We start from the raw sequence: 12,881 nt of genomic DNA on the forward strand, positions 1-12,881 counted from the left end.
AGTCTGTACACCAATCAGGGTAACCAGAAGCCTCCTGTTTATCTCTGAGGTGTGTTTTAATGTAACCTGAAAACAGATCATCAGATCTCTCATCAAAATGCCACACCTCATAGATTTTACACACTTTGTACCCCTTTTCTATAGCAAGATTTATCTCCACTGTGCACCATGTACCGGTTAGGGCGCGGTTTTCTGAGTCATGAACACACGGCTCACACTGTCCAGATTCGGCGCATGTGCGGCACAGCGGAAACATTAACTTACCATTCATTTTAACCGGTAAAACTGGAAAGAAAAGGCCTCGCGGAGGATTAATTTTTAATTTAACAAAACCGAAATACTTTGTGACATCATCAAAGTCCTTATAAATGATGCGTGGGTGACGTATAGGATATGTTTTGGTCTTGTTGACAAATGGGTATAGGCTAGTAAAGTCAAAATAGTGTATTTTTTCATCGCACTCTGTCTTGTGATAAAGTTTTATGGCGTTAGTGCGTCCGCCATAAAGACCATCACGAGGATCCAAGGGTTCAGGGATTTCCAAACCTTTCAGAAAAACCTGAAGCTCCTCATCAGTCTCCCTCATTTTCTTCCACTCACACCCCCACATCTCCATTATCTGAAATCCACACCGTTTAAGGAATTGTATCCTTAACTGTGTCTTGTGCCGCAGTTGACCGTAGGTTGTTTTAGTCAGATTGTTTTCATCATCGGCTTTGTAACAGTTGTCACAACCGTGATAAAAACACCCCTGGAATTCAAAAGCTGTTGGCACGCCGTTAATCACGGCGTAACCATCCAGACTGTATCTACCGACTTTCTTCTCACCACCTTGTAAAGCGTGTCTTATACTCACACCTTCTTTGTGTTCTATGTACATTAACCACTGTATGGCTGGTGTTGAGTAACGCTTCTGGGTCTTGTGATAGTTATCACCCGGTACAAGAGCCAATGTGTTTGCCTGTAAATATTTACAACGATACATAGCCATACAAACCGACGCTAAAGTCGTCAGTTGGAATGGATCAACGTGACGTTTAACGGCTACATCTTTTTTCTCAGCAGCTATTACAAACTCCTGTTCTGTCATGTCTATAACGGCTGATCTGAAAGCTGCGCACCCTTTTTGCAATATTCTGACATCCTCTTTACAATATCGTATTAATTCTTTTTGAAAATTAAACACCTTGTGTTTGTTTTTTTCGTACCACTCTGTAACATCAGCGGCCTCCTCAGGCATCATGTGTTGTAGGCCAAAATATTCTATTGAGGGCATGCCCCCTATGTAATTTTGGTTATCGGCTGTGTTAAAAAAATGCGGGAAATGACCTTTAACGCCATCAAATCCCATGGCCTTTGGAAATCTGCTCAATTTCATGGGGAGAAAATTGAGAGAGTCTATAAACCTAATCTTCAGATCTTTTATTGTGATACACATTATGTTTCCGCCATTAGAGATGAGGGATACTGTATACCGTTCTTTGATGATCTTGTTCAATACAAAATACGCATCATACCGCCCAGCGTTATGGGCTATGAATGTGTAATGCGCAAACTTTGGTTTCATGAACGTCTTTACAAAATCATCGATACAACCTTTGCCCTTAAACTCCCAGGATTTCTCACCCATTAATGTGAGAGCGTAACAGTAGTTTGGTATATGTATACCTGTCTCCTGCATGCATTCGAAATCAAAAAAGATGTATTTGGTGGTGGGTTCTTCCGCTTTGATGGGCTGTATGTAACACAAATGATCCGCAAACCCATCAACATATGCCTTGCAAGTAGAACACTTTAGCCCCTGACACTCATGAGACCTGCGACGGTAGAGACAACACCTGTCGCAATAAACATGTTCAAGACAGGATATTTTGCGATCTAAAGCTAAGGATTTGTGCTCCTCTAAACATTCACGCGATCTGCAAAACACCCTACAAACCGAAAATCTTAATGCGGAAGCCCCATCATCAGCGCACGCTTGTCTGTGACAAGCCTTACAAAAGAAAAGACAATCGTGGCTATTTTTGCGCTCATAAGTTCGATTACATAAGGAACAGAAAAATCTCGATCCGAGAAATGCGCAGATATTAATCAGGCCATAATAGTGTGAATCGTGATATAATACATACAGGGTATCACCGTAGCGCGAATCTGAAGAATAGTAATGCCAAGAACGATTATTATGATATAATATTGTAATTTTTGTTTTTAAGTGTTTTTCAAAAACAACAACGTCGCTAAAGCTGACTGCTTTATCGATCGATAGTTTCAAATCCTTATGAATTTGAAGCGCCCGATCATGTATTTCAGCGTCTGTGGCATTACCTTTATCCAGAAGTTTGCAGATCGATGCCGCAAAGCACAAATAATTGTGCGTATTGTTGAAATCATACAGGTGTCTTCTGCGCCTTTCTATAATTAAGCTGTATGGAATGCGTCTAAGGCCGCGACCAGTTAGGGCCCCACCCGCTCTATTTCTAAAAACAGTGATCACAAACCTTAAACCCGTGCCTAATAAGAATTCAGCGTTACTTTGAAGAGTGTTTGTAATTTGATTCAAGAAACTGACAGCGTCTAATGATTCTTGCGGCTTTCGGTGTGAGTAGATGGCGTTGTGTAAACCACCCCCCTCCAATCTTAACTGTACACGATCATTAGGGTCAACACCAACCATGAATTCATCAATCATAACCTGTATAGCGTTGTGTACGGCTTCAACACCCTCTGCAAATGATGTAACTCTTTCCAAATTAACAAATTGAAAATGATTATGATACTCAATAGCTCTGAAATTAGGATGGTGTCGCTCATACCTGTTAACCGCTTCTAAGTACACATCTCGCCGACCTTCACCATCACCGGGTGGCGCTCTCCCATCTATGTCATTATGCCTGGGCGTTGCGGGGTGTTCAACATTGTCAGGTGACGCAACGTCACCCGGTGATGGTTGGTCCGGCGATTTGTCAGCCTGTGCACCCGGGGTTGGGGGTGTGCCTCGCACCCTGTGTTGTTTACGCTTTCTCAGCCTGTATATGCATTTTAAAGCCTGTTTTATTTTCGAACGGCGAAATAAGTGTGAGATTTTGCACGGTACATTTGCTTTAATTCTTGGGGCTTTTTTACACACATGTAAATTACGTTTCAACCCATAACCCACCATGCCTAGTCACGGATCCGTTTCAATTATCTCGGCAAAATGATACATGTTCGCTTTAATAAAATCCCTAGTCCTCACGGTCTCTGCTATATGATTTGATGTTACATTCATGTACATTTCTACAAGTTCTTTAATGATCTCTGGCTTCTTTTTTGAACCATAAAGCTCATCTTTTATACGGTTCAACATGGTATTGACATTTCTACGCATGTACCCTATATGCTCACGCATCCTCCCCATGACCGCGTAGTATTGTATTTCCGCATCTTGTCCTAATTGTTCCACATTCTGACCCCCATCAACTATGTCTGTCGATACCACGGTCGGCGGGGCATCCGCACCGCCCGATGCGGTTGCCTCGCCGACCGTGGTAAAAACACTGGGTAGTTTTGTGTAATCATCACCCATTACTTTATCAGGGATTCCGGCTACAGATGTTACAGCCTCATCATCATTCTGTGGTGTATCTGAGACTGACTCTTCACTAGGGGTGATAAAAAATGTTTGCCCATTTAAGTCCTCATCATTAGCGGATAATGTATCTGCAGGCGTGTTACTGACTACGCTTTGCGTTTCTGCAGTATGATGTTCCTGCGTGTCTGAAATCACGATGACATCATCATCCGTCAGCGGCGTGTATATCTCTCTTGACAGTCGTAAAGTTTTACGAGTCTTCACAGTCTTTGTATTACCGGCAATGTCAATGTCGGATTCAGTAGGTGTTGCAGGTGTTGTAAATGCGTGCGGGTAATCCACATTACTCACGGTTGGCACTGTTTGTAATGCAATTCTTTTTCTCACGGGTCTACCTTCCGAATATTTCAATTTTCTTTTAAGGTCTGATAAATCGGCCTTGTTTTCTTGACCGGCTCGACTTTTTGTAATTCTCCGCTTGCTTGGCTTGAAATCGTCGCGCTCGGTGGCCATGATCTCGGCCCTTGATACATATTCTTGACGTTGTGGGTCGATCACCGTTTTAGCTGATTCACCCCCATCCATTTCAGCATTGAGTGGTTGAGCAACCCCAGCCGCGGCTATCATTTTTGCGAATCGTCGCGGATCCGCTGTAAATAAAAAATAACAACGTTTTAGTTACACATTCGCGGACACTAAGACAACCGCTTTATAAAACCTTCAGACCCGCCTCCCAAAACACCCACCCCATCCATGTCGGTTTGCATCTACACAGTCTGTTTAACACCTGTGGTTTCCATTTGTAAAGAACAATGATGAACGCGGTCCTATATAAGAAACTAAATAAATAAACATTACATTACACACCTGAATATTTGCCAGATCTTTCCATCGGCGTGGTTCCTACTGTAATAAAAATCACACCGTTTTAGTTACACATACGCGGCCACAAAGACAGTCGCTTTATAACAACTTCAGGATCACCTCCCAACCCCCACATTCCTTGTCGGCTTACGTCTACACAGGCTGTTTAATACCTGTGGTTTCCATTTGTAAAGAACAATGGTAAATGTTGTGCTATATAAGAAACCAAATAAATAAACATACACGGGTATTTGTCAAAGGTTTGCGCCGGCATGGTTCCTTTAAACAATGACCAGAAAGCTTGATCGCTGATCTGGGGTCTTTTTGCTCCTTTAGCCAATGAGCTGTTGGGTTGTTTGGCGTTTGATCCAACACCCGATGTCGGTTCTCTGTATCCGGATGGTCCCGCTTCACACGTATCGGCCCTAGGTACCGTAGGTTCATACCGGCTAGCTATGTCATCTGTAATACATATATTATCAATTAACGACACATTCGCTGACTTGAGAAAAAAAAAAAAAAACCGTCATTTAAGTCATGATAACAACAACTCCTGTGGACACTATTCATGATTTTGCGGCGATATGCAACATTTAACACAAAAACACATTATAAAAACACAGCTAGCCAATCGTCAAAATTCACCTTGTATAGCCGGGGTCTGGTATAGCTGTTTATAGTGTTTTGCCGATGGTAAATTCCAGAGATCATCCATTATGTGTTCTGCATCAGATTTCGACATAATCGGCGATACTAACAGAGAACAAATAACACATTAATATCACAGGCGGTATAAAAATGAATATAACAGGATATATATATATATATATATATATATATATATATATATATATATATATATGAGTGAGAACGTGAGAGTTCGCGCGAGATAGCGTGAGAGAGAGAGAGAGAGAGACATATTTTTGGAAATAATAATATATCACATTTTTTAACATACATCACATTTTTTGACGACTTATGAACACCTACATTTTTGCGATTCGGACAAATCAGAGTATGCTGCGTATGGGTTTTCGAATGTCGTCAGATCCGGACCGACTGTGAAATCCGAACCATATGATCCAACTTCAGATGCGTCATTTGTGACAGCTGAAACTGATTTATGGGATTAACAATTTAATAAAAAATAATATATACATAAAAAATAAAATAAAAATTAACACAACAATTTTGTAGAACGAAAAATACAATCAACACGTGTAACATTAATACCAATAGGGCGCTTGTCTTAACAGAACCTGTGACTAACACATCTGAGCCTGGTAATAATAATTAACACCAACAGAGTAACATTTATAACCACCATCAATAGCCCCCTGTGCCTTAACAAATCATGCCCTAGCAACAACAATGTGTCTTTGATCTGTAAACTTACATGTATTTGTCTGCTCATTTGACGGCTGTTGGAAGCTGGGTAACTCTTGAAAATCTCTGAGACTTATTTTATTTGCATTAATGGTTTTGTATTCCTTTCTCTGTAATAAATAATAATAAGTTGAAATAACAATACAATAAGATATTGTTAAACTATTGTAAATATCATATACACACCTGCATGTTGATGTTTTGTTGATAGCTTAAGTTCAAAGTCAATTTCTACAACAATCACTGTTGATAATAAAAGATAACTATAAGCAAACATAACGAAATTTGCGTGCACAAAATCACATAAAACTATTAACGCTCTCACAAAAAACCTCATCTATGTAAATTTATTACAGGGGATCCAACAAAGCTACAGCAGCACCCCCATCATATCACATGCGTAGTCCGCAGACAACGCATATAAATGTGATAACTAGCTCATTATTTTAAAATCATTATGTATAATACAATGATACAATATTAAAATGAAGCTATTTATAAATATCAAAGCCGTAATACCAAAAAACCACATCTACTGACATTGTATTCTATAGATCATTCAATAAAAATTAATTACAGGTGATCCAACAAAGCTACAGCAGCACCCCCATCATATCACATGCGTAGTCAGCAGACAGTACATATAAATGTGATAACTAGCTCATTATTTAAAATCATTATGTATAATACAATGATGCAATATTAAAATGATGCTATTTATATATATCAAAGCCGTAATACCGTAATCTGCGATGACTAACATTAACGAACTGTAAATTGTAATAACACAATATACTGTATTTTTAAAAGCAATATGTATAATGTACAGACCACAATACACTAATCACTGCACATGCAAATGGACAGTTAAAGTACCATAGGCTCAATATTTTTCTTTTCTAAATAAATGTTTAACAACAAGCAGCCAGTATGCCTGTATGTACTCCCAATACATTACAATACAATGCATGCAGCAACAAACTATATTTAAAAACCCCCCCACCCTACCACTAAATAAAACATTTTGCTATGTATATTATAAAATATTAAAACTATGCTATTTAGAAATATTGTATATATATATATATATATATATATATATATATATATATATATTTATTTAGAAAATTAAAATAGACTCACCCCCTTTCTGGAACAAAATCTTCAAGTATTCTCTGAATATTTCTGGAACAAAATCTTCAAGTATTCTCTGAACAGTGTGTGGACAAAAGTTTCAAGTTCTCTGCCTTCAAAATGTGTGGACTGGTTCCTCATGGAGAACATATATATATACTGAGCAGTCAGTTAGCACATCTGTGTTGCATTTGTTTCATTTGAATATTCATGAGTTGTGTTCCAAAGTTATAGACAGGCATAACAAATATATATATATATATATATATATATATATATTTGATTTAAATAATATAGCATATTACCCAAAACACAGCTGTTTTCAGAATATATTGCTTGATAAAATAAAACCAAAATGTGATGTATAAAATCCTTATCCTTATTATTAAATAAATGACAGATATGTTTCAACATCAACAGCATACATAAGACCTATATATACATCTGTATGCTTTTTAATTTAAAATATATACCTTATCCCCCACACCTGTGTAATTTGATTGAGATATATATATATATATATATATATATATATATATATATATGATTTAAATAATATAGCATATTATCCAATTTGATTTAAATAATATAGCATATTACCCAAAACACAGCTGTTTTCAGAATATATTGCATGATAAAATAAAACCAAAATGTGATGTATAAAATCCTTATCCTTATTATTAAATAAATGACAGATATGTTTCAACATCAACAGCATACATAAGACCTATATATACATGTGTATGCTTTTTAATTTAAAATATATACCTTATCCACCACACCTGTGTAATTTGATTGAGATATATATATATATATATATATATATATATATATATATATCTGATTTAAATAATATAGCATATTATCCATATTTTATTCATCACATAATATAATGATACCATCACATTACACACATATATATATATATACTGTATATATATATATATATATATATATATATATATATATATATATATATATATATATATACTTTATATATATATATAAGTTAATTCTGTAGTCTCTAGCTCCGTCTGGAACTTGCTTGCAACTGCAATACATGGCCACTAGATGCCACTCATGCTCTGTTGCAAAGATTTCATGGCCTTTCTTTGTACTGTCTAAACTAATTAAACTGCTATTCGTGTGAAAATGTTTTTTTCAGAGGTATGAGCTTTCTAATGAATATAATTGTTACCAACCCTGCTGTGCTGTCTACGCTAATTGCGTCATACGTAAATATCAACGTCTTCAAAGACTATGGAAGCCGGTGTTTAAAATTACTTTTGAAAATTACAATCATCCGTCATATCTGATGTCTTTCTAAAAGTAACACTATACTTCTCACGCTGTGTGTCTTTAAATTTAAATGCCTACAACATGTCAGGCCCAGACTGAATGGCTCCTGTATCTTTAAATGCATAACAGATGTATACCCAGACCTCTTTGTTATGTACTCTGATATTTCATTTTAAAAGCAAGATGGACCTTAGCTGGTGTGGAAGTTATCGTGTGGAGTATAACTTTTTATTTTTTATTTTTTGATACACGTTTGGTCAGGCACTTCGTTGTAGTGCTTTTGGATCGTTCTAAGGTAAGTGTTATTATAGTTGGTAATGATATGTCTGTATTATTCGCCGTGAAAGATCTATGAGCGATACCAATTACCCGGCTTTAATACGTTATAATTATATACGTTATATGTTTTGATGATCGGCGTTGCGCGACATCCTACACAAATCAAATTTGATATAAAACAAGATCTACCTTTTTTAGCATTATGTTTAGAAATTCTTCCAGCTGGTTAAGATATCATTAAGCGTACTTTATATATGTATTATTTCACATAGCCAATATCCGTGTATGAAGTTACAGTATCAAACCAATTATATTTTAATACGGGGGTTAATATTATTTATACCACTTTCATATCAAACGTGATAGCTTTATACCACTTTCATATCAAACGCGGATCACGTTTGATATCAAATTGTATAAATGGGGGCGTGGACAAACTGTATAAAAGGGGCGTGGACCTGTCAAAACCAATTAGTTTGAAGAAAAAGTGTGCCTTATCTACTGTTGAGTTTTTTTGTTTGTTTGTTGTTTTTTTTTTAAATTAATTCAATATTCTCCTGTCCCTAATAGTCTACCATCTGAGACAAGGTTCTCTCCCTTTCTCATGGAAAAAAGGTTGCAATATTGTACATACTGTAGGACAACTGGGTTATAACTACAGTATTTATCATGTAGAACAAATGCAAATGTAATAACCAAGAGTGGTTGGGATATGGCTGGAGGGGTGAGGTATAAATTGGAGATATGTCTATAATGGATTCATCTCCCCAATTGTCTTTTTTTCTGTGGCAACTCCCAAGTTAAACTATGACCTTGCAGAGAGGCAAAGGTTCCCCGCTCACACACAGAAAATTGCAGACAATAGTTATAAAATCTCAATGTAGATTTAATTTAGTAGCTCAAAAAGTCTGAAATGGGTTACTACAATTAAGAATATTATTGAAAGGTATTATGAATAAAAATTCAATGGAGCACAGAACATGATAACATTGATAATTGGTATTACTAAACACAATAAAATTGCAGAGGTCACTGGGACCATTTTCATAAATCTTCAAACCTCCTCCAAATATTGTGAGGGAAATTTACTAAGAACGACCTTATATGGCGGATCCCCATACTAACGGGTATGAACGGGAATGGCCAAATATGACCCACAAATAGGAATGAAGAATGCTACAAATGCATCACCGGACCCAAACAGTCAGCAGGCTAATGACACAGCTGGGAGAAACTTTTTTTTTTTTTTTATGTTTTTATTAAGGCACCGTGCAATAAAATACAGCTTTCAAAACCTCAGGTCGTACATTGTAATTATTTTCAAACAAATCAAATGTCATGGTACACTTATAGAGGGGAGAAACTTTTTATACAAGTTCCCCTGACCAAAGCATTAACCCCTGACTGGTCAGCCTGGGCCAAGACACTGGAGGAGTGGGGACCCCCCCCCCCCAATAAAGGTTAACCGTGGAATATAAGTCCCAGAAAGCCTCCCTTGCATGCAAGGACTTGGAGAACCACAAGTCCCAGCATGCGGGGCATTTAAGGACCGGCTGATACTTGTAGTTCTACAACTTAACCACTAGTCAAATAAAAGACAGACACACCTTAGAAAAATAAAACTTTAATACATAGTACTGTACATTCACTCAAACATACTTCCCTATAGGATCCAACATAAGCCTGTCCTCTTCTCCAGTGGAAGGAAATTATATTTCACCAACCAATCCAGCGTAGATCGTGTTTTCTTCGTTCCATGTATGCATCCACGGGTTGAATGTCCCAATACCATTACGAACTGGAGAAGCCCCAAGTGTGTTGGGGGGTCCTCCCCCAGCCAATCAGCTGCAAGCTCTGAGGGAGCTCTGTGGCTGATTGGCTCTTCGCGGCTCCATAGAAGCCCATGTTATAGTTTAACATGGGCGTCTATGGGCAGTTCCCCTCATAGATGATCATGTTAAATATTTAGTCTGCTGACTGTTTGGGCCTGCTGCTGTTTGTCAAAACACGGGAGACCCCTATTCATTTTGTCAACCTTATTTTAGGACTGGTCCATGAGTCTGGTGCTGGTTATAGAAATACGGGGTGACTCAACTCCAGCCCCCCCCCCCCTTTTTATTTCTAAAACCCGGACCGGTGCAATGAGCCAGGAGCTGGCTATAGCCGGGCGGGGGGACCCCACACAGTGATAAATTAAAATTATTTAATTATTGATTCTAGCTTTTACACTGAGAAGCCTGCATGGATCTGACTGATCCATGCAGGCTTCGTCGGATACAAACGTAAAACATGTTCTTTTTTACATTTTGTATTTACTGATGAATGCGTATTTGAATTCACCAGTATGAATGATGGTGAATCTGCTGATCATATAGGACAATATGGCCGCATCTGGCCGTGTTCTATCGATGTCGCAGCCATTTGTATCAGCTGAATACTGTAAATCAGCTGATTAGCGGGACCCGGCCATATTACAGATCAAATGGCTACGACTGACTGCATTCATACTCCTACCTATTCCACCTTAGTAAATTTCCCCCAGTATATCAAATAAACATAAACATATGGAAATGTAGCAGTTCTTTCACTGCCAAGTACATAAAGGAATGCAAGGCTGTGCAGATGATTGATTTGAATACCTTTACTTTAACAGATTATATCCAATGATAAAAACTCAAATTCCAAGGTCAGGCATGAAAAGAAAATAAGAACTATCTAGTCCAAACCAATGCCAAAATTTACCATAATGGATTCATACCAGAAGATACGGTAGAAGACAAAGGTTAGTAGACATATAGGCTTGAGATATAAATTCATCCCATGGCACTCTCAGCTAGTCTACAGGGCAGGGCCTTTTCTACACATTTTGGCTCCCAGTGCGATAAGTTAAAAATGTTCCCCCCCCCCCCCCCCCAGTCAATATGGTATTGCGGAAATTACCAAAAAGGGGTGTGGTCTAATCACATGGGGTGTGGTCTAATTACAACGGGTGTGGCCTAACATTGAAAAAAGCATGGGTAGCAGGAATTTTTTTTTACCTTACACCCATTTGCAAACTGCATGACCAGACATTGGTTACCATAGGAATGGTTACTGTCCTCCTACGCTTATGTTGGCTGGCTGAAGGCCTCGCACTGACATACAGGGGCCCATTTATCATTTAATATTTGCAGCACAATCCCCAAACATACCGGGGATTATCCGCAACTATTAAGTATCACTTTAATGTATCAGAAGGGACCGCAGCAGAAATCTCAAGGGAGAGGTATCAGCAGTAGAAAGAAAGAAGTAATAATGCCACTGTATAGGTCATTGTTACGACCTCACCTAGAGTATTGTGTTCAGTTCTGGAGGCCATATCTCCAGAAGGATATAAATACATTAGAGACTGTACAAAGAAGGGCAACTAAAATGGTGCATGGCCTACATCACAAAACGTATCAGGAAAGACTAAAATATCTTAATATGTATACTTTAGAGCAGAGAATGGATAGGGGGGACATAATAGAAACTATATATATGTCAAATATATCAAGGGCTTTAACAAGGTACAGGTGGGAGACATTCTTCACAGGAAGAGGAGCAGCAGAACAAGAGGACATGCACAGAAACTAGAGGTAGGAAGATTCAGGGGAGATTTGAGGAAGAATTACTTCACAGAAAGAGTAGTAGATAATTGGAATAGCCTCCCATCAGAGATGGTAGAGGCAAATACAGTACAGGTTGAGTATCCCGTATCCAAAATGCTCGGGACCAGGAGAATTTTGGATAACGGATTATTCCGTATTTCGGAATATTTTAATATTTCAATTATGTATTTTTAAGTATCTTGCATGTATGCTGTATAAACACATAAAATACACACAAATATATTTTATTACCACATAAAATACACACAAATATATTTTATGTGTTCAAAAAACAAGGTTTCAAAACATGAAACAACATTTGTGTACTATCTCAGATATTGAATTTGAATGCCAAGCAATCATTTTCTTGCACATATATAGTGCCAGTTACATATCATGTCACCAGTAGTGCTGTTACAAATGTCCCCAGTGAGTTTTTAGCAAAAAAAATATTTTTTATTCACTTTCTGGAATGTATGGTTTTCGGAATAATTCGGATAACGGATACTCGGATACGGGATACTCAACCTGTAGTACAATTTAAACATGCTTGGGATAGGCATATTGATATCCTTACAAAACAATAAGGATCAAATATGGTTTGAGGTAACATGTTTAAAAAAGGGGCAGACTAGATGGTCCAAGAGGTTCTTATCTGCCATCAAATTCTATGTTTCTATGTAGCATATTGGATGTTTGTCTGACCAGAGCAGGTTACT

The 12,881-nt window shown here is 37.7% G+C and overlaps 1 long non-coding RNA gene across 1 annotated transcript; it reads right to left on the bottom strand.

Annotated features, from left to right (window-relative positions):
- Positions 1–5,778: 5,778 nt before the first annotated feature.
- LOC146026909 (uncharacterized) lies at positions 5,779–7,083 on the bottom strand. The gene is made up of 3 exons (XR_014454573.1): positions 6,965–7,083; positions 6,008–6,064; positions 5,779–5,931 (listed from the first exon to the last, which is right to left on the bottom strand). It is a non-coding gene; the product is annotated as an uncharacterized LOC146026909 (long non-coding RNA).
- Positions 7,084–12,881: the final 5,798 nt, after the last annotated feature.

This window comes from Crinia signifera, chromosome 1 (assembly GCF_055691185.1).
Source record: "Crinia signifera chromosome 1, ASM5569118v1, whole genome shotgun sequence".
Taxonomy (NCBI): Eukaryota; Metazoa; Chordata; class Amphibia; order Anura; family Myobatrachidae; genus Crinia; species Crinia signifera.